The sequence below is a fragment of the Humulus lupulus genome, chromosome 5 (assembly GCF_963169125.1).
Source record: "Humulus lupulus chromosome 5, drHumLupu1.1, whole genome shotgun sequence".
NCBI classification, from domain to species: domain Eukaryota; kingdom Viridiplantae; phylum Streptophyta; class Magnoliopsida; order Rosales; family Cannabaceae; genus Humulus; species Humulus lupulus.
In genome coordinates, this window is record NC_084797.1 from 185,273,527 (window position 1) to 185,293,312 (window position 19,786).

Sequence of the window (19,786 nt, forward strand, 5' to 3'; positions counted from 1 at the left end):
GGCTCAGCAAGAAAACTTAAACATGCTCATAAGCAATTAATAACATGTTACCAAATCATAATTAGCATGCCTAGCATTAATAACCCTACTCATGCATGTATACCCTCCATATAAATGACTACAACGTCATATGGGCTAATAGCCCAAGATAAACGATCAATGAATCATATTCGAGTCCAATGACCCAAAATACATGATTATGGAATCATACTGGGGTTTAGTATCCTAGGATATGGTACTAATGTCCCCGGGACCCATTGCCCTATCCTCTATATAAACAGCCTTGAATCTGGACCGGCGTACCTGGTGCTCTAGTTTTCTCACGACGAATAGGTCGGTCCAGCGTATGATGCGCTCCTGGTCAGGCATAACCATATCGACCAGCGCTCAGTGCGCTATTGCCGTCCTTGACTAATAAGTCAAGGATTTACAACCAACACTCAGTGTGCTAAGGTCTTCCTTGACTAATAAGTCAATGCTTTACGAGCAGCACTCAGAGTGCTATAGCCATGCTTGATTAATAAGTCAATGCTGGGGCCCAGCCCTAGGATATGAAACTAATACGTCACCTGGGGCCCTTAGCACTTATCCTCTGTATAACCAGCCTTAGAGTTGGGCCAGAGTACCTAGCGCTGAATTTCTCCACAATCGTTAGGTCGGACAAGCGTATAATGCGCTCTTGATTAGCCTTAGCAAGACAACCAACGCTTAGTGCACTATTGTCTTCCTTAACTAATAAGTCAATGCTTTTCAACAAGCTCTCAACGTTATTTTCGACCTTGACTAATAAGTCAATGCTTTTCTCAATTATATAATGCTAACATACATTCATCATACAATAAATATCTAGATACAAAGCATTCAACATGCTTAATCAATAATCACAGGCATAATCATATTCATAATCATGCACATTCACAGGCATTCATGCCCTATTCATGTTTCTATTCAACAATTCGAGCCAAGACATAATCACATGTATCACATATCAGGTGCAGTTTTCTTACCTTTGGTCCTAGTACAGGTTACTAATGAACGACCCTCGAGCACAATCCGGTTCCGAGCCCCTAGCGATAACCTAGTCACAACCAACTATAGAATCTCGTCAAAAAATGAGTAAATAAAGGCTTCTAGACTAAGTCCTAGCCTCTGCTACATCGAATCCTACTAAACCGGGTAGTAGGATCGATCCCAAGCCCTTAGGTTTGAGTTTTGCACTCAATACCTCCCCAAGGCCAAAAATCCCTTAAGCGTTGCGACCCCCAAACATTTGAGCCGTGGTCCGCTCAAGTTAGAGGCCCGAGCCTCTTCCCTGCCTGCACCAGCACTGCTGCGTGCCCTAGTAGGCGTCGTGGCTCAAAAGCCCCACATTTACCTGCTTATCTTCATTTAAGAAAGTCACGGCGCCCCAAGAATAGGGTCGCGGCTCAACCTACAAACTATGTTTTTCCTTCGTTTTTGTCAATCCAAATCCCTCCATAAACCTAGCCAAACATAGCCAAATCCCATAAAAAAAATTCCTAAACAACTTAGCAGCCCAAAACCATCAAAACCCAAGTTACAATCCAATCAAAAACTCATCAAAACTATTAAATCCAATCAAAGCATAAGAACTCAAAAACTCAGAACTTAAAGCTTGGATTACCTCTGATTAAGTCATTTTCCAGTTAAATCCTCTTACTACCAAGCTTCTAGTCTTCCCTAGGATCGATATGACTCTAACCTTGCTTGAATTTGAGCCCTAAAACTCGAGTTTCCTTCGAAAACGCTAACGGACATCAAATGAGTGAACGAGACAGAGAGAGACTACTGAACATATTATTTTCTATCAAGTTACTTCGAGCTTAAGTAATCTCAAGTAAAACCCAAGGCTTGGGGTCCCCAAAACATCCCCGAGCGTAAAATAGTCAAAATCCCCACAATTCCCTTGTAATCTCACTAACTCCAAATATATCCTCGATTATACATTCCCATTACCACATATCCCAGTAATATACTAAATACCCAAAATACCTTGAGTTAAGTATTGGTCCTGTTGTGACTTTCCCACTATCTTGCTCCCTAGGATCGTCTCGTGTCGAGTAACCCAAATATATCCACATATATGCCAAATATACCAATAACTAATAAGTTTAGTCTTTCAATCTTCGGCTGATGAGTCGTGCTTTAACCCTCGACTGGTAAGTCGAGTCTTAACCACCGACTGATAAGTCGAGTCTTTAACCCTCAACTAGTATTTCAAGTCTTGACCATCGAATGATAAGTCGAGTCTTAACCATCGACCGATAAGTTGAGTCTTAACCATCGACTGATAAGTCGAGTCTTAACCATCTACTAATAAGTAGAGTCTTTACAATTGACTGATAAGTCAAGCCTTAATCATCGACTAATAAGTCGAGTCTTAACCTTCGACTGATAAGTCGAGTCTTAATCCCTCGACTGATAAGTTGTGTCTTATTCCCTCGACTGATAATTCAAGTCTTAATCCCTCGTCTGATAAGTCGGGTCTTTAAACTGAATATACCATTGACTATTAAGCCAAGCCCTTCATTAGATAACATAGATAATTCTTCAGCTTATCAGCTGAGCTTCCCCAATAATATATACAACTCAAAAATTATTGCATAACATAGGTAAACACAACACATTCAATATGTTTAATAAAACATTCCCAGCATAACATTAATTCTATACTTTAATCGGGTCGAGCCCTAAACGCAGACCAGGTGCAGTTCTCTTACCTCAGGTCTGATTATAGCGTGATAATAAGAATGACCCACAAGCACGATCCCTGTTCTGAGCCCCTAGCAATAACCTAGTCAAAACCATAATATAAAATCTTGTCAATAACGAGCCAATAAAGGCTTCTGGACCATGTGCTAGCCCCCGGGACATCGAATCCTACTAAACTGGATGGTAGGATCGATCCTAAGCCCTTAGGTTTGAGTTTCTGCACTCAAAACCTCCCTAAGGGCCAAAATCGCTTAAGTACCGCAGCCCCCAACTATTTGAGTTGCGACTTGCTCAAGTCAAAGGTCCGAGCCTCTTCCCTGCCTACACCAGCGCCGTGTCGCACCCTAGTAGGCACTACGGCTCAAAAGCCCTAAACGCCACATGCTTCTCCTTCGTTCAAGAGAGTCGCGACGCCCCAAGAACAGGGTCGTGGCTCGACCTTCAAACTCTTATTTTCCACCATTTTTCTTAATCCAAAGCCCTCCATAATCCTATTCAAATATAGCCCAATCCAAAAAAAAAAGTTCCCAAACGATTCAGCAGTCCACTATCATCAAAACCCATGAAAAGTTTGGCCAAAAACCTTCTCAAATCTCAAAATTAAAAATTGAGTTTCTAAACTCTGAAAATTAACTAAAACTATAGAAAATGCAAGGAATTAAAGCTAGTAATCGTTACCTTGGCTTCCCTAAGCGATGCTAAGCTTTTCCCCAAGCAATTCTGACCCTAAACTTGCCTCAATTCCCCTTGATTCAACCTTTCCTCCTCACAATTCAGAGAACTTCCTCAAGCCATAAGAAAGAGAGAGTAACATGAGGGTGAGTGCTTGCTGAGAATTTTTTTGTTTTGTGAGGTTTACTTAGACTCTAAGTAACCTTAAGCAAATCCCGAGGCTCGGGGTCCCAAAAACTTCCCCAAGGGAAAAATAGTCAAAACTCCTGGAATTCCCTCCTAATACCCCTTGACTCACCCCGAGTTGGGTATTAGGTCCCATTGTGATTTCCCCGCTAGCTTGCTCCCTAGGATCGCCTTGTGTCGAGTAATCCAAATATATCTACATAATAATATGGTCTCACACATATATCACATATGTGCACATATATTCCAAATATACCCATAACGGGCCAAATTATGAAAATTTCCTTTCTAATAAGAAATAGGCCCGCATGCATATTTAATACACCTAAACATGCATATCTAGTCATATTATAATATAACTCATGTAATCATATAATCATACACATATATATATATCACATATACACATAATTATCATAAATTTCCATCTTAGTCCCCTAATCAAGACCCTCAGCCTTATTAGGTAATTTGGGACGTTACAACTATCCCCTTCTTGTAGAAATTTCATCCTCAAAATTTTATCTGAACAGCTCGGGGTACTAATCTCGCGTATCTGATTCCAATTCCCAAGTCACTCCCTCAATCTTGTTGTTCCTGTATAATAGCTTAACCAGAGGTATAGTTTTGTTCCTCAGAACCTTACCATTTTTGTCTCATATCTGGACTGGTTGTTCTTCATAGGAGAGATCTGCCATAAGTCCTAGATCCTCATAACGCAACAGATGAGTCTCATCTAATACATGTTTCCTGAACATGTAAATATGACATACAATATATAAGGTCGACAGTGCCGAAGGTAAGGCCAATCTATAGGCCACTTGACCGATCCTATCTAGGATTTCAAATGGTCCTACAAATTTAGGGCTCAACTTGCCCTTTTTCCCAATTACTTCACCGATTTCCACGGTGAAACTCTAAGGAAGACATAGTCTCCCACTTGGAACTCCACATTCCTGTGTTTCAAATGAACACAACTTCCCTGTCTACTCCGAGAAGCGAGCATCCAAGCTCTAACCTTTTCCATAGCCTCAGTGGTCCTCTAAACTATCTCAGGACCCTTCAAAGGCCAATACACATGCTCCCAACATGTCCTTCAGTATCTGAATAGTCCTCTTAGACTAACCAACTGTATTACTCATCCTTAATGGTGAAAAGTGAGCTGACTTCATATACCAGTCCATGACTGAATCATGCTGGCCCACTATCCCGGGCAATCGCACCATGAAATATGTCGTGATGTCTTCTCATTTCCACTCTAGGATACCCAAAGGATATAGTAGCCATGCTGGTTTCTAATACTCTTCCTTGACCTACTAATAGGCCAAGCACTTTGCCACATACTTAGTTACATCTATCTTCATCCCAGGCCATCATTATAAAATATTTAGATCCTGGTACATCTTTATGATGCCTAGATGTAGAGAGTAAGGAATCGTATGAGGTTCATTCAGAATCTCCCATCTAATCCCAGTGTCCATCAGAATACAAATTTGATTTTTATACCTTAATAAACTCATGACTGCTACTGTATAGTCCTTAGCTATTCTAGCTAGGACATCCCTTCCAATCTTTCCACTCAATCATTTTCCTATGATCCTCTCTAAAAGAGTAAACTGAACTTAACATTGGCCAACTGGCCCACCGGTAACTGTATTCCAACTCTGGTCATATTCTTCAACTGACATGATGCGTAGGCAATCACCTTTCTAATTCTTAGATGTTGTTATCATACTTATCTGACCACACAAACTTCTAATTTTTGCGTGTCAGTTTTGTCAATGAGGTAACCATCCTTGAGAATCCTTCCACTAACACACGTAATACCCTGTCAATCCAAGGAAACTCCTGATCTCTGAGGCATTCCTTGGCCTTGGCCAATCTCTGACTGAGAGTATACGAAAATATTGTCGATAGAGACAATCAAAAATCGATTTAAAAATTCCTTGAACACCTTGTCCATCAAATCCATAGGTGTTGTCGGGGCATTAGTCAATCCAAATGATGTAATTAAGAACTCACAATACCCATATCTGATACAAAACTAGTCTTTGGTATATCCTTCTCCCTGATCCTCAACTGGTCATAACCAGATCAAAGATCTATCTTGGAGAATATCGTCTACCCTGTAACTGAACCATTAATTTTCTGGCTCTGCTAGAGCCATTCAATACAGTTCCACAGACACTGGTTCCATCCCTGATATTGATTCAATCACAAACTCTATCTCCTTGTATGAAGGTAACCCTGATAGATCTTCTGGAAACACATCCAAAAACTCGCAGACTAGTCTGGTCTGTCCTGGTCCCACTGGCACGACTTGAGTGGTATCCACCACACTAGCTAGGAATCTTATGCATCCCCCCTGCAATTGGTCTCTCGCTCTAAGTACATATATCATAGGTATATGGGATCCATGCACAGTGCCAAAAAATACAAAGGGGTCCTCACCCTAAGGCTAAAAGGTTATCATCTTCTCCTTGCAACCTATCATTGCTCCATTCTTGGCTAACCAATCTATAACCAAGGTCATACCAAAGTCGGTCATAGCCAACTCTATCAAGTCAACTGAAAACTCTCTACCATCGACTACCACTCATAATGACCTGACCCAACTCCTAGAATACACTAACTCCCCAGTAGGCAACAAAGTTCCAAAACCCACTACATAGTATTCCCATGGTCTACCCAACCTATAATCACCCTACTAAATACAAGGGAATTTGTAGCCTCAGAACCAAAAAAAATAATATAAAGGATCCCAGCAATAGAAAGCCGACCTGTAACCACCGAGGGACTAGCCTCGGACTCTGCCTGAGTCAGGGTGAACACACGAGCTGGCATCAGGCTGTCCACCTTCCTTGGTTCTTCTTTCTTTATTCTCGGGAAATCTTTCCTCAAGTATCCCACAATTCTGCAGAAAAAGAAACCCTTCACTGGAAATTCCCCAATATGACACTTTCTGCACTGAGTACACTCTGGGAAAAACTCTCCAGGTCTCATCGCCACCTTGGCAGCCTATCAGTATGCCCCTTGGCCTCCTATTTGGCCCTGGAGCTGTAAATGTATTTGGAGTCATTCCCTTTTGGTCACTAGGGCCTCTGCCCCTACAAAAGCCTACAAATGGAGGTTCCGACCTCCTAAAGTCCCTTCTAGCTGCATTCTTGCGCTTGATCTTGTTCTCCGCGCTCTCATCTATGAGCGCCTTCTCAACAACCTCTGCGTAAGTAATCAGTCCTGGCACAGTAGTGATGCAAACATCCTGAGATTTCATAGACTGTAGCCCCTGGAGAAACCTCTCCTTTTTGGTCCCATCAGTGGGCACTAGATCTCCGGCAAACTTTGCCAATATGTCAAACTTCAAAGCATAATCTGTCACTGTCATGTTACCCTGAAGTAACTTATTGAACTCTTCAGCCTTCGCAACTTTGACTGTCATTGTAGTATTTCTCGTCGAAAAAAATTGTGAACTCTTCCCATTCCATAGGGTTTACTGCCCTGGTCTGGGATACCACCTCCCACCATATTCAGGCATCCTCCCGAAACATGTAAGTGGCGCAGGCCACTCTTTCATTACCACCTACCCTCAAGAAATCCATAATGGTGGTTATCATAGCCATCCATAGTTCAACCTTCAGTGGGTCTGAGCTACCCTCAAAATTGGAGGGTGTTGTTTCTTGAACCTCTCACACAGGGGTTCCCGTCTATCTGCCCCAGTCCGGGGCTGTACTGTAGCTAGTACCCCTGGCTTTATAACATCTGGTATTGCGGGCGGTAGGTTCCCCACTGGAACCTAATGCTATCTCAATTGGCAGATCTCATCCTCCTACCTCTGCAACCTGGCTTGTATATCAGCAAGCAACTGTTGCCAGTTCTCTAGAGCTGGCGGTGGGGTTGGGCCTTGACATTTTCTTCCCTGGCCTGTATCTCTTGGCTAGCCAACCTCTCTGGCCTTCAAGGAAACATATTGAAAACTGACTCACCTCCCCGTGATCAATTCAGTTGTTAGGTAAGTAATAACTATGCCTTTTGCTGCCTGACGGTCCAAGACCGAACAAACAAACAAACAGATGCATTGCTAATAAGCATGCCAACACATAATATATTCAACCATGGTGCTAATTAGCACTTCCTGATATTCATCAGGAAAGAGCAACACTAATAAGCATTTCTGACATTCATAAGCGATAACGATACAACCGAGCATGTTTAAGCATTTTTACATATAAACAATGCTAATAAATACATTCCTTAATCCATGCCAGTATTAAAAGTGCTAATAAGAATTTCCTGGCCTATATGCAATTAACAACGCTAATAAGAAGTTCAATAACTTTCACATACAACAACCATGTTAATAAGCAAGTTATTTTATATTCGTGCTCAATCAGGGTGCTAATAAGCACATTCTTCTCAATATTCATAACAGTAATAGTGCTAATAAGCACATCCCTTATCATACACACAACATTCAAGGGCAAGGCCCTATCTAAATAACTCATTCTCTTCTTAATCAAGCATGCAAATAAGACATTCATATGCCAATTAATAAGGTAACAAGAATTAAAATAAATAGTTACCGAACCCTGAGTTGAGCTTGTCTTCAGCAACGAGTGTACATGCCCAGCCAATCTTTAGGAACAAATAAACCTAAACAGCTCTAATACCAAGTTGTAACATCCTCCTAATCAAGGACTATTACATTGTGTAGTTTAAATCGTATAATTAAAACTAAACATGGGTTTAGGAACTAAACATTACAGTCAAAATTCAATCATTTTATTAAGAGGATTTAACTTCCATACATGGGATCCCATTATAGTTAAAAATGGTCACAAACCCAAAAACAAAAACAAAAGTCGACTTAGGCGGCAAAATCAGGGTCCAAACCTAGTTCCAACTGATAGGCGACTTAGGCCGTGGTGACCGAGTAGGCCACATTTGTACACTCTGCCCCTGAAACTCTCCAACTCATGGCTGGTCCAACTTTTCCTTTCCTTTACCTGCACCATTTAGCACCCGTGAGCCAAGGCTCAGCAAGAAAACATAAACATGCTTATAAGCACTACATTATCAGATCACAGAATCATAACTAGCATGCCAACAGTAATAACCCTACTCATGCATGCAATTCACTAATATATGTGACTAGCGTGACACACTAGGGATTTAATGCCCATCTCTCACATAAAGAGTCTTTGAGCTGGTCAAGCGGGTCTGATGCTTCATGTTCCAGATGACCCTAGTGGGGTTCAAGCGTGTTTCTCGCTTCTGGGTCGGCTTAACCCTATCAGCCAGTGTTTAGCACACTATTACCACCCTCGACTTTAATCCTCGACTCATAAGTCGAGTCCTTTAACCATTAACTAATAAGTTGAGTCTTTCAATCTTCGACTGATAAATCGTGTCTTTAACCCTCGACTGGTTAGTTGAGTCTTAACCATCGACTGATAAGTGGAGTCTTTAACCCTCGACTGGTAAGTCAAGTCTTAACCATCGATTGATAAGTTGAGTCTTAACAATCGGCTGATAAGTCGAGTCTTAACAATCGGCTGATAAGTCGAGTCTTTAACCCTCGAATGGTAAGTTGAGTCTTAACCATCGGCTGTTAAGTCAAGTCTTAACCATCAACTAATAAGTTAAGTCTTTACAATCGGCTAAAAAGTCAAGTCTTAATCATCGACTGATAAGTCGAGTCTTAACCTTTGATTGATAAGTCGAGTCTTAATCCCCCGACTGATAAGTTCTGCTTTAATCCTTCAACTGATAAGTCGAGTCTTATTCCCTCGACTGATAAGTCAAGTCTTTAAATCAAATATACCCTTGACTATTAAGCCAAGCCTTTCATTAGATAACATAGATAAATCTTCAGCTTATAAGCTGAGCTTCCCCAATCAAATATACAACTAAACAGTTATTGCATAACATAGGTAAACACAACACATTCAATATGTTTAATAAAACATTCCCAGCATAACATTAATTATGTACTATAATTAGGTCGAGCCCTAAACGCGAACCACTCAAGTCAAAAGTCTGAGCCTCTTCCCTGCCTACACCAACACCACGACGCGCCCTAGCAAGCACCGTGGCTCAAATGCCCTAAACGCCACCTAATTATCTTTCGTTCAAGAGAGTCATGGCGCCTCAAGAACAGGGTCATGGCTCGACCTGCAAACTCTGTGTTTCCACCATTTTTATCAATCCAAAACCCTCCATAAACCTATCCAAACATTGGCCAACACTAAAACAAAGTTCCCAAATGATTCAACAATCCACTATCATCAAAACCCATGAAATGCCAAACACCTCCTCAAATCTCAGAATTCAGAACTGAGTTTCTTAACTCTGAAACTTACCTAAAACTAGAGAAAATTCAGGGAATTAAAGCTAGAAATCGTTACCTTGGTTGCCCTTAACGATCCTTGCTTTTTCCCAAGAAATCCTGAGCCAAAACTTGCCTCGATTCCCCTTGACTCAGCCTTTCCTCCTCACAATTCATAAAACTTCCTCAAGCCACAAGAGAGAGAGAGAGAGAGAGAGAGAGTAACATGAGGGTGAGTGATTGCTGAGAATTTTTGTGTTTTGTGAGGTTTACTTAGACTTTAAGTAACCTTAAGCAAATCTCGAGGCTTAGGGTCCCAAAAACGTCGTCAAGGGCAAAATAGTCAAAAATCACAAAATTCCCTCCTAATCTCACTAACTCCAAATGTATCCACAAATATTTACTCCCATTACCCGATATCCCGGTAATGTGCTAAATACCAAAAATATTCATTGACTCACCCCGAGTCGGGTATTAGGTCATGTTGTGACTTCCTCGCTAGCTTGCTCCCTAGGATTGCCTCGTGCCGAGTAATCTAAATATATCCACATAATAATGTGGTCTCACACATATATCAAATATATGCACATATATTCCAAATATACCCATAACGAGTCAAATTACGAAAATTGTCCTTCTAATAAGAAACGAGTCCACATGCATATTTAATACACCTAAACATACTTATCTAGTCATATTATAATATAACTAATGTAATCATATAATCATACACATATATATATATCACATATACACATAATTCTCTTAAATTGCCATCCTGACCCCCTAATCAAGGCTCTCAGCCTTATTAGGTAATTTGGGACGTTACATGTAATGTATGTCTATTTATATCTTGAAGTGTGGAACGCACTCGTTTGGCCCTATGGTTGCTTGAAAAGAGACTGGGGCGTGAGTTATGCTTGACCGGCTCTATATTTTCCCGAACGAAGCAAGTGCAGTGCGCACTTGGGTGGTGTTGAGTCTAGCTCATGTCATGGTTAGGTGGTGTTTTAGGTAGTGTTTTATGTTGTTTTTATTTCATTTAGTGCGGTTTTACACTTTTTTTGATTGTTTTTAAGTTTTAGTGAATATAAAGGAAGATTTGAATACTTGGAGGAAATTGCTTCAAAAAGAGAAGAAAAAACCCAAGTTTCGGTGTTGTTTTCAATAAAGGATGGATCTCGGCATGATTTGTAGGAATTGGTGATTTTTCGGGTTAAAAAATGCATGAATTGAAGAATTCCTTAAGGTTGTAGCTTGAGCAATTTTTTTCGGGTTAAAAAATGCATGATTTGTAGGAATTGAAGAATTCCTTAAGGCTGTAGCTTGAGCAATTTTTTTCCGTAGCCAGCCTCTTCACAGAAGCATTGTTTCGGAGTCTAGACTCGAGTCGCGGCATGGCTTTGGAGGGTTGGGCTTGAAAGAGCTAATTTCTACGAAACAAAGACACGGGCCGTGGCAGTTGAACAGTTGGTTCGTGACCCTCCTCAACGAGAAAACGTAGTTTTGGCACATGGGTCGCGGCTCTCAATAAGTTGGGCCGCGGCCCAACTCCTTCAAAAAGAAAAGTTTAGGTTTTAAACCTAATTTCGTACAGAAAGAAAGTAGACAGTTTTGGGGGCTTACATTCTTCTACGAACACTTTTGGAGGCTTCTTGATTTGTTTGTCATCCATCTACTTCTTTATGTTGTTCTTGAATTTCTTTGTGTTTAGAATGACAGTTATGAACTAATTCTCTGTTTAGGGTTGTAATTGAATCGCTTGAATCCATATTATGAACTAATGCAATTGTCATTCCTTCTTCATCTTCTTTTCAATTCCTTGTAATATGTGCTTGTTGATTGATTATTTATTGGCCATCTATTGTCATTATCTTTATGTTTTTTAATCAAAATCTGAGAAGTGCGATTTGACTTTGCTTTAGTTGTTTAGGACCCAATTATAATTTGGAATGAGAGTATCTAGATTAGTTGTGTAACTCTCTTTTGAGTTGTTTTGATTAATGCTGCCTTTGTGATTAAATTTACCATAGAAATATAGGAAATTTTCACTTAGGTTGAGTTTATATTTCATAACATGATTATAAGCTGCTTTTTTCAAATCGTTAATTGAAATAGGAAGAAAGAAGAAGAAATTGGTAACTTGTATTAGGGATTAATAGGGAGGATAATTGATGAGATTAAATGCCCTAATTACTCTCTCATTATTTAAATTCAAGGTTTTTCTGATACTTATTGTTTTCATTGAGTTCTTAATTATTGTTTTTGCAATTTGTATTTTCTTCTGCATTATTACAAGAATAAAAGTTTAATTGCCAAATAGAAACAAAATGATTAATTGATTGGTAATTGGTGATTCAGTCTTTGAGGAAGATACTTGGTTTTACGAAGATTATTACTAATTTGCACTTGCGTCGCAATAAATTTCGCAAAAGGTTTTTGGCACCATTGCTGGGGACTAAAAACCATCAATATTAGTCTAATTAATTTTATTTTTAATTTGGTTATACTTGTCTTGTTTCTAACCCGTTTCAGCTGCGTTTCTTTGTCAAATTCAGGTAGTTTGGTTAAATTTGTAGCAGAAGAGGGGAAGATAGTCTTGTTCCTGTTAATCCTGAAATTGAGAAGGTTTGCTAACAAAACAGAAGAAATAAGAGGTTGGCTCGTCAGACTGCGGAGAAGGCACATAATGACAGGAATAATGAGGTGCCTGTGGTTGTTCAAGGTCAGGCTCCACATCATGTGGCAAGGAGGTTGAGAGACTATGTACTGCCCACTGTTACGTGAGTACAAAACTGTATAAGACCACCAACTGTGGAGGCCAATAATTTTGAGATTAAGTCGAAAATCTTGCAAATGGTGCAGTCCACTATCCAATTTGGTGGTTTTCCTTCTGAAGACCCCCATATGCACTTGACGAATTTCTTGGAGTTGAGCGATACCTTCAAGTATAATGGAGTGAGCGACGATGCAATCAGGTTGAGGCTCTTCCCATTTTTTCTGTGGGAAAGAGCTAAGACTTGGTTGAACTCCCTTCAATCCTATTCGATAAATACTTGGGAGGATTTGGCTCAGAAATTCCTTCATCAAAAGCTACTAAATTGATGGGGGAGATTAATAATTTTTATCAGCTAGATGGTGAACCTTTGTATGACTCTTGGGAAAGGTTCAAGGAGCTATTGAGAAAATGTCCCCATCATGGTATAGAAAAGTGGATGTTGATCCACAATTTTTACAACAGGTTGTGTGGTACAACAAGAACAGTTATTGATGTTACAACTGGTGTGGCATTCATGAGTAAGAGTGCAAAGGAAGCTTATTAACTATTAGAGTACATGGCCACAAACAATCATTAGTGGTCTGATGAGAGGTCATCTGGGGTTAGAAAGGTAGCTGGGGTACATGAACTTGATGCAATTACTGCTCTGACAGCATAAGTTGCCTCGTTGACAAAACAATCGCTGCAAAATATTGTGTCTGCCAATGCGATTCATATGGCAGCAAGGTGTGAAATTTGTGGTGGTTCTCACTCTTTTGATCAATGTCCTACTAGTAATAATAATAACATTTTGATGGACCAAGCTCATGTTCAAGCTGTGGGAAATTTTCAGAGGCCATTCAACAATCCATTCTCCAACAGCTACAATGCTGGGTGGAGAAATCACCCAAACTTTTCTTGAAGAATCAATCAGGGCCAGTAATCTCAGTTTCAAGGTCAGTATCAACAGAATATGCCTCAACAAAAACCAATGAATCAAGCCTCTTCATCATAATAGCCTAGGCTACAAGCTCATCCAGACAAGCCTAATGAATTACAAGCTGCGTTATTGACTCTTACCAACACTCAAACTCAGTTCATGACTGAAAGCAGATCCTCTATTAGAATCCTTGAAACTCAAGTGGGGAAGTTGGCAAATATGATGAATAATAGACCTCAGTGAAACTTTCCTAGTAACACTGAAGTTAATCCTAAGGAGCAATGTCAGGCAATTACTCTAAGGAGTGGTAAACAAATTAAGCAGTCTATTGTACAACAATCAGTTGTTCAGAATGAAGAATTGGGTAAAAAGTCTGATACAGTTGAGCAAGGGGTTACTGAAGATCACAAGAGCACATAGAAGATTCCTCCATTTGTTGTTGACCAGCCAGCCCGAGTTCCATACCCTCGGATGCTTAGAAAAACTACTCTTGATAAACAATTTTCTAAGTTTTTAGAGGTGTTCAAAAAGTTGCACATCAATATTCCTTTTGCTGAGGCTTTGGAGCAGATGCCCAATTATGTAAAGTTCATGAAAGAGATTTTTTCTAAGAAAAGAAAGATGGAAGACTATGAAACTGTGGCGGTCACTGAAGAATGTAGTGCAATATTGCAAAGGAAGCTACCCAAAAGTTGAGAGATTAGGGGGGCTTTACTATACCTTGCACAATTGGAAAATTTGAGTGTAAGCATGCCTTGTGTGATTTGGGGGTGAGTATTAATCTGATGCCCTTATCTGTGTTCAGAAGACTTGGTTTGGGTGAAGCATGACTGACAACAGTTACTCTACAGTTGGTAGATCGATCGGTGAAGCATCCAAGGGTATCATTGAAGATGTTCTTGTGAAGGTGGATAAGTTTATTTTTCCTGGTGATTTTATTATTCTAGATATGGAGGAGGATGCAAATGTGCCTATCATTCTTTGAACACCATTCCTAGCCACGGGCCAAGCTCTCATTGATGTTCAAAAGGGTGAATTGAAGCTTCGGGTTCAAGGAGATGAGGTGGTATTCAATGTCTTCAAGGCAATGACGTATCAGATGGATAGTGATAGTTGCTATAGTGTGGATGTGATAGATAAAGCAGTTTTGAAAAGAAGGGTGAGTAGTGATGCTTTAGAGGCTGTCTTGATAGGTGGTGAAGAAGATGATGATGATGTTGAGATGAGAGAATATATAAATTGGATTAACTCTTACCAACCGTACAGGAAGAAGTTTGAAGAGTTGGCGGAGGGACCCGAACGACCATTAACATCTATTCAGGAACCACCACAATTGGAATTAAGGACTCTTTCGGATTATTTGTGTTATGCATAATTAGGTGAGAATGAGACTTTACCTATAATTGTTCCAGCTGACCTCTCAAAAACTGAATTAGAAATTGTTGAGGGTTTTACGGGATCATAAATTGGCCATTGGGTGGACATTGGCAGATATTAGAGGAATAAGTCCTTCAACAGTAATGCATTAAATTTTATTGGAGGAAAATAGTAAGCCATCTATAGAGGCTCAAAGAATACTCAATTCAACTATGAAGGAGGTTGTACTTGAGCAGATCCTTAAATGGTTGTACGTCGGGGTGATCTATCCAATTTCTGATAGTGCATGGGTGAGTCCAATGCAAGTGGTACCAAAGAAGGGTGATATGACTGTGGTGAAGAATGAAAACAATGAACTCGTTCCAACTAAAACTGTGACGGGTGGAGGATTTGTATTGATTACCGCAAGCTCAACAAGGCTACAAGGAAGGATCATTTTCCTTTGCCTTTCCTCGATCAAATGCTTGACAGACTAGCAGGCCACAACTACTACTGTTTCTTGGATGGGTATTATGGATACCATCAGATTGCAAGAGAATACCATTCGGACTATATAATGCTCCAGCAACATTTCAAAGATGCATGGTGGCTATTTTCTTGGATATAGTGGAAAGGAGCATTGAAATTTTCATGGATGACTTTTCTGTTTTTGGTTCTTCGTTTGATATATGTTTGGGTAACTTGGAGAGTGTATTGAACTGATGTGAAAAAGAAAATCTGGTATTAAATTGGGAAAAATGTCATTTTATGGTAAAAGAAGAAATTGTTCTGGGACACAAGATCTCTAGAGATGGTATTGAGGTGGATAAAGAGAAATTGCAACAATTGAGAAATTACCACCTCTGGTGTCAGTGAAAGGTGTAAGAAGTTTCCTTGGCCACGCGGGGTTTTATCGAAGATTCACCAAAGAGTTTTTTTAAAATGTCAAAGCCTCTCTCTACACTGCTGATGAATGGTGTGGTTTTTAATTTCAATGAGGAGGGCCTTCATGCTTTCAAGGTACTCAAGGAGAAGCTGATATTTACACCTACTGTTGTGGCTCCAAACTGGGACTTACCATTCGAATTGATGTGTGACGCTAGTGATTATGCTATGGGTGCAGTTTTGGGGCCGCGTATTGACGAAGTATTTCGCTCCATTTACTATGCTAGTAGAACTCTCAATGATGCATAGTTGAATTATGCCACAACAGAAAAAGAGTTGCTAGCCATAGTGTTTGCTTTTGACAAGTTTAGACCTTATCTGATTAGTAATAAGGTGATTGTGTATACTTATCACTCTGCTATCAAGTACTTGATGACTAAGAAATATGCAAAGACTCACTAAATCAGATGGGTTCTATTCCTACAAGAGTTTGATATGGAGATTTGTGACAGAAAGGGTACTGAAAACCTGGTAACTGATCACTTGTCGAGACTTCAAGTAGAAGAAAGTCAGAATGTGAAAGTTATGCAGATTAATGATTTCTTTCCAGATGAATAATTATTTGGGGTGACTGAAAATTCTTTTGTGCCTTGGTTTGTTGATTTTTTGAATTTCCTTGTTGCAAAGGTTGTGCCTCCTGAGATGACGAGGCAACAGTTGAAGAAATTTGACTTTGAGGTGAAGCATTACTATTGGGAGGAGCCTATTCTTCATAGGAATTGTGTTGACCAAGTCATTTTTCGTTGTGTACCTGAGGATGAGATGCATTCTATTCTTGGCCATTGTCACAATTTACAATGTGGTGGGCATTTTGGAGCCACAAGAACAGCAGCTAAGGTATTGCAAAGTGGTTTCTATTGGCCAACCCTATTTAAAGATGCTAATTTGTTTGTGAAGGCTTGTGATCGGTATCAACGCACTGGTAATATCTCAAGGCGAAATGAGATGCCCCTCAATGTGATTTTGGAAGTTGAGCTTGTTGATGTTTGGGGCATTGACTTCATGGGTCCATTTCCACCATCTTACAATAATGAGTATATCCTATTAGCAGTTGATTATGTGTCCAAATGGGTGGAAGTTGCTACTACGAAGACCAATGACGGTAAAATTGTGTTGAACTTTCTACATAAACACATTTTCACTCGTTTTGGTACACCCCGAGCTCTCATTAGCAACAAAGGGAGTCATTTTGTCAACAAATAACTTGATGCATTTCTAGCTCGTTATGGTGTATACCACCGCATTGCATTGCCATATCATCCCCAATCAAACGACCAAGCTGAAATTTCAAGCAGGGAGGTGAAAAGTATCCTTGAGAAGACTGTGGATAATTCAAGGAAAAACTGGTCAAAGAAGTTGGATGATGCACTATGGGCTTATAGGACCGCATTTAAATCATCGATAGGTATGTCTCCATATCGCTTAGTTTTTGGGAAAGCTGTCATATTCGAGTTGAGTTAGAGCTCAGGGCATATTGGGCAATGAAAAAGTTAAACTTTGATTGCTGCTTGCGAGAATAGAATTTTGCAATTGAATGAGCTTGATGAATTTCGTAATGAGGCATACGAGAATGTAAAAATCTATAAAGAACGCACCAAAGCTTGGCATGACAAGAACCTAGTTAGAAAAGAGTTTCAACCTGGGCAGCAAGTACTTCTTTTTAATTCAAGATTGAGATTATTTCCTGGAAAATTGAGGTCCTAGTGGTCAGGTCCTTTTACTGTTGTGAGAGTGTTTCCATATGGCTCAGTGGAAGTGCAAGGAAAGAATAAAGATCCTTTTAAGGTGAATGGGCAAAGGTTGAAGCCATATGTGGGCAGTGCATTTGATCAAGCAAAGTCAATAAGTAATCCTCTTGAAGCCCTTTTAAAGAGGAGTTCAGCGTCCGGCTAAATGACGTTAACGACAGCGCTCTTGGGAGGCATCCCATATATTTTTTTTGCTTTATTTACTTTTTGATCTAGTTGGAACAAAATTTTAACTTCAATTTTTGCACTTGTAAATTATGAATATATGGTTTATTATTGTACATATGGAACCATGGAAAGCGTGAAAACAAAAAATAAATAAATCAAAAAATAAAAAATTTCCTAAGGTCTGCGGCACAGCCTTATGGGCCCGCGGCAAGACCCTTACCAGAGTCACAGTGATTTTCCAAGGGGATAGGCGGGCCACGACACAGACCAAGGAGAGTTGCGGCACTTATACCCAGAAAAGAAAAGAAAAAGGATACAGGTCGTGGCACAGGCTTTGGAGGGTCGCAGCCCTTGAGGCTAATTTTCTCAGAATCAGGAGGCGCGCCGCAACACTAGAGAAGGTGCGTCGCAACATAGCATAAAAAACCAAAAAACCCTATTTTTCTCCCAATCTCTCCTCACATTTATGTTTTTCCTCCTCTCCATACCTCCGACTTCCCCATTCTCACCCTCAAAAGGCCCATTTGTTTTCTCCTTAAAATACCATTCCCCAACCATTTCTCATCTCCAATCTCCTTCATTTGACCTAAAACACAAATTTTCTCCTTCATAAATCCCTCTTTGCATAAATTCCCATCAAATACCATGGATTGCTGAAAATATTATTGTCAAAGGAAGGAGAAGAGTTAGCAAACACGGGTTTCTCATTGAAGTGAGTACAATTTATTCATTTTCTTTGAATTGTCAATGCTATGTTGGTAGTTTTTGGATAAATTGTAAGTGAAGGTTGTTGTGGAGCCATTTGGTGGGTTTGTGCGGATAGCAAATTGTAATTGTGGTTATCGAATCTGTCTTGCTATTATGATTTTGTGGGGAAGTGAGAAAACAAGGGGAGGTTTTGCTCGATTTCTCTAAAAAAATTTGGTGATAGTCATTGCTTTTGTACTTGTGTGATGGGTCCTAAGAGAAATCCTACAAGGGGTGCTTCTTTAAAGAAAGCCTCCTCGTTCCGAGCCCAACAAACACCGCCACCACCCACTGATTTTAACACAGCAAAATTTAACACTAAGGAGGATGCGAATTTGTTTAAACAAATCAATGGGAAATATGTTGTTCATGAAAGGGGGATGGAGTATCAATTGGAACCATACCCAAATGACTTTCCCTATGAGGAAATTAGAGCTGAAATTACTCGCAGAAATTGGGGCATAGCTTGTAAGAAAATGCAAGTGGATATTGCTAATTACTCTCAACTATATGAGTTTTATGCAAATTTCCCCAGTTAAGATGATGAGCAAAAAAAATTTGTACGAGGCAAGAAAGTGCCTTCCGATATTGATTCTTTTAATACTTTGCTCCATCTTCCTACTATTCCAGCCACTGAAGATGAACACTGGCAGTTGGCTCATTTCATCGAGGTCGATTATGTTTAGGTGGCAGAAACATTGAGCTTGTTGGGGGGCTCAATTTCATTATCATGATGGTGAGCCAAAGCATTTATTTTGCTGGCAGTTGTACCGCATTGCTCGTGCTTGGGATTATTTTGTGAGTGCTCTTCTATTGCCCAGTACTCATGTATCTTTTATCGATAGGGAGAGATGTCTTTTGTTTTACGCTATCATGATGGGCAAAACAATGGATGTGGGACAAATAATCAGGTATAGCATTCGCAACATCAGCAAATTCAACACCACTGCTGGCTTGGCACATGGCACGCTCATAACTCAGTTGTGTGAGACTTATGAGGTGCCAGTGCTTGATGAAGACATAATATGTAAGCCCATGAAGCCTATCACTCAGTCTATGGTTCATGGTTTTCCTCCAGCATCTCTTGAGCCTCCACAACTTGGCCAAGCCCCTAAACGTCCACGAGGTGGAGATGATGAGGAGATTGATCCTGTTGGTATAGGTGCAACTGATGATGGGGGACCCAGTGGTAGTGCATCCTTTGTGGCTAT

General features: G+C 40.0%; 1 non-coding gene across 1 annotated transcript; it reads right to left on the bottom strand.

Annotated features, from left to right (window-relative positions):
• Positions 1–13,011: 13,011 nt before the first annotated feature.
• On the bottom strand, positions 13,012–13,118 carry LOC133781000 (small nucleolar RNA R71). Its single transcript, XR_009869800.1, has one exon. It is a non-coding gene; the product is annotated as a small nucleolar RNA R71 (small nucleolar RNA).
• Between the last annotated feature and the right edge of the window lie 6,668 nt (positions 13,119–19,786).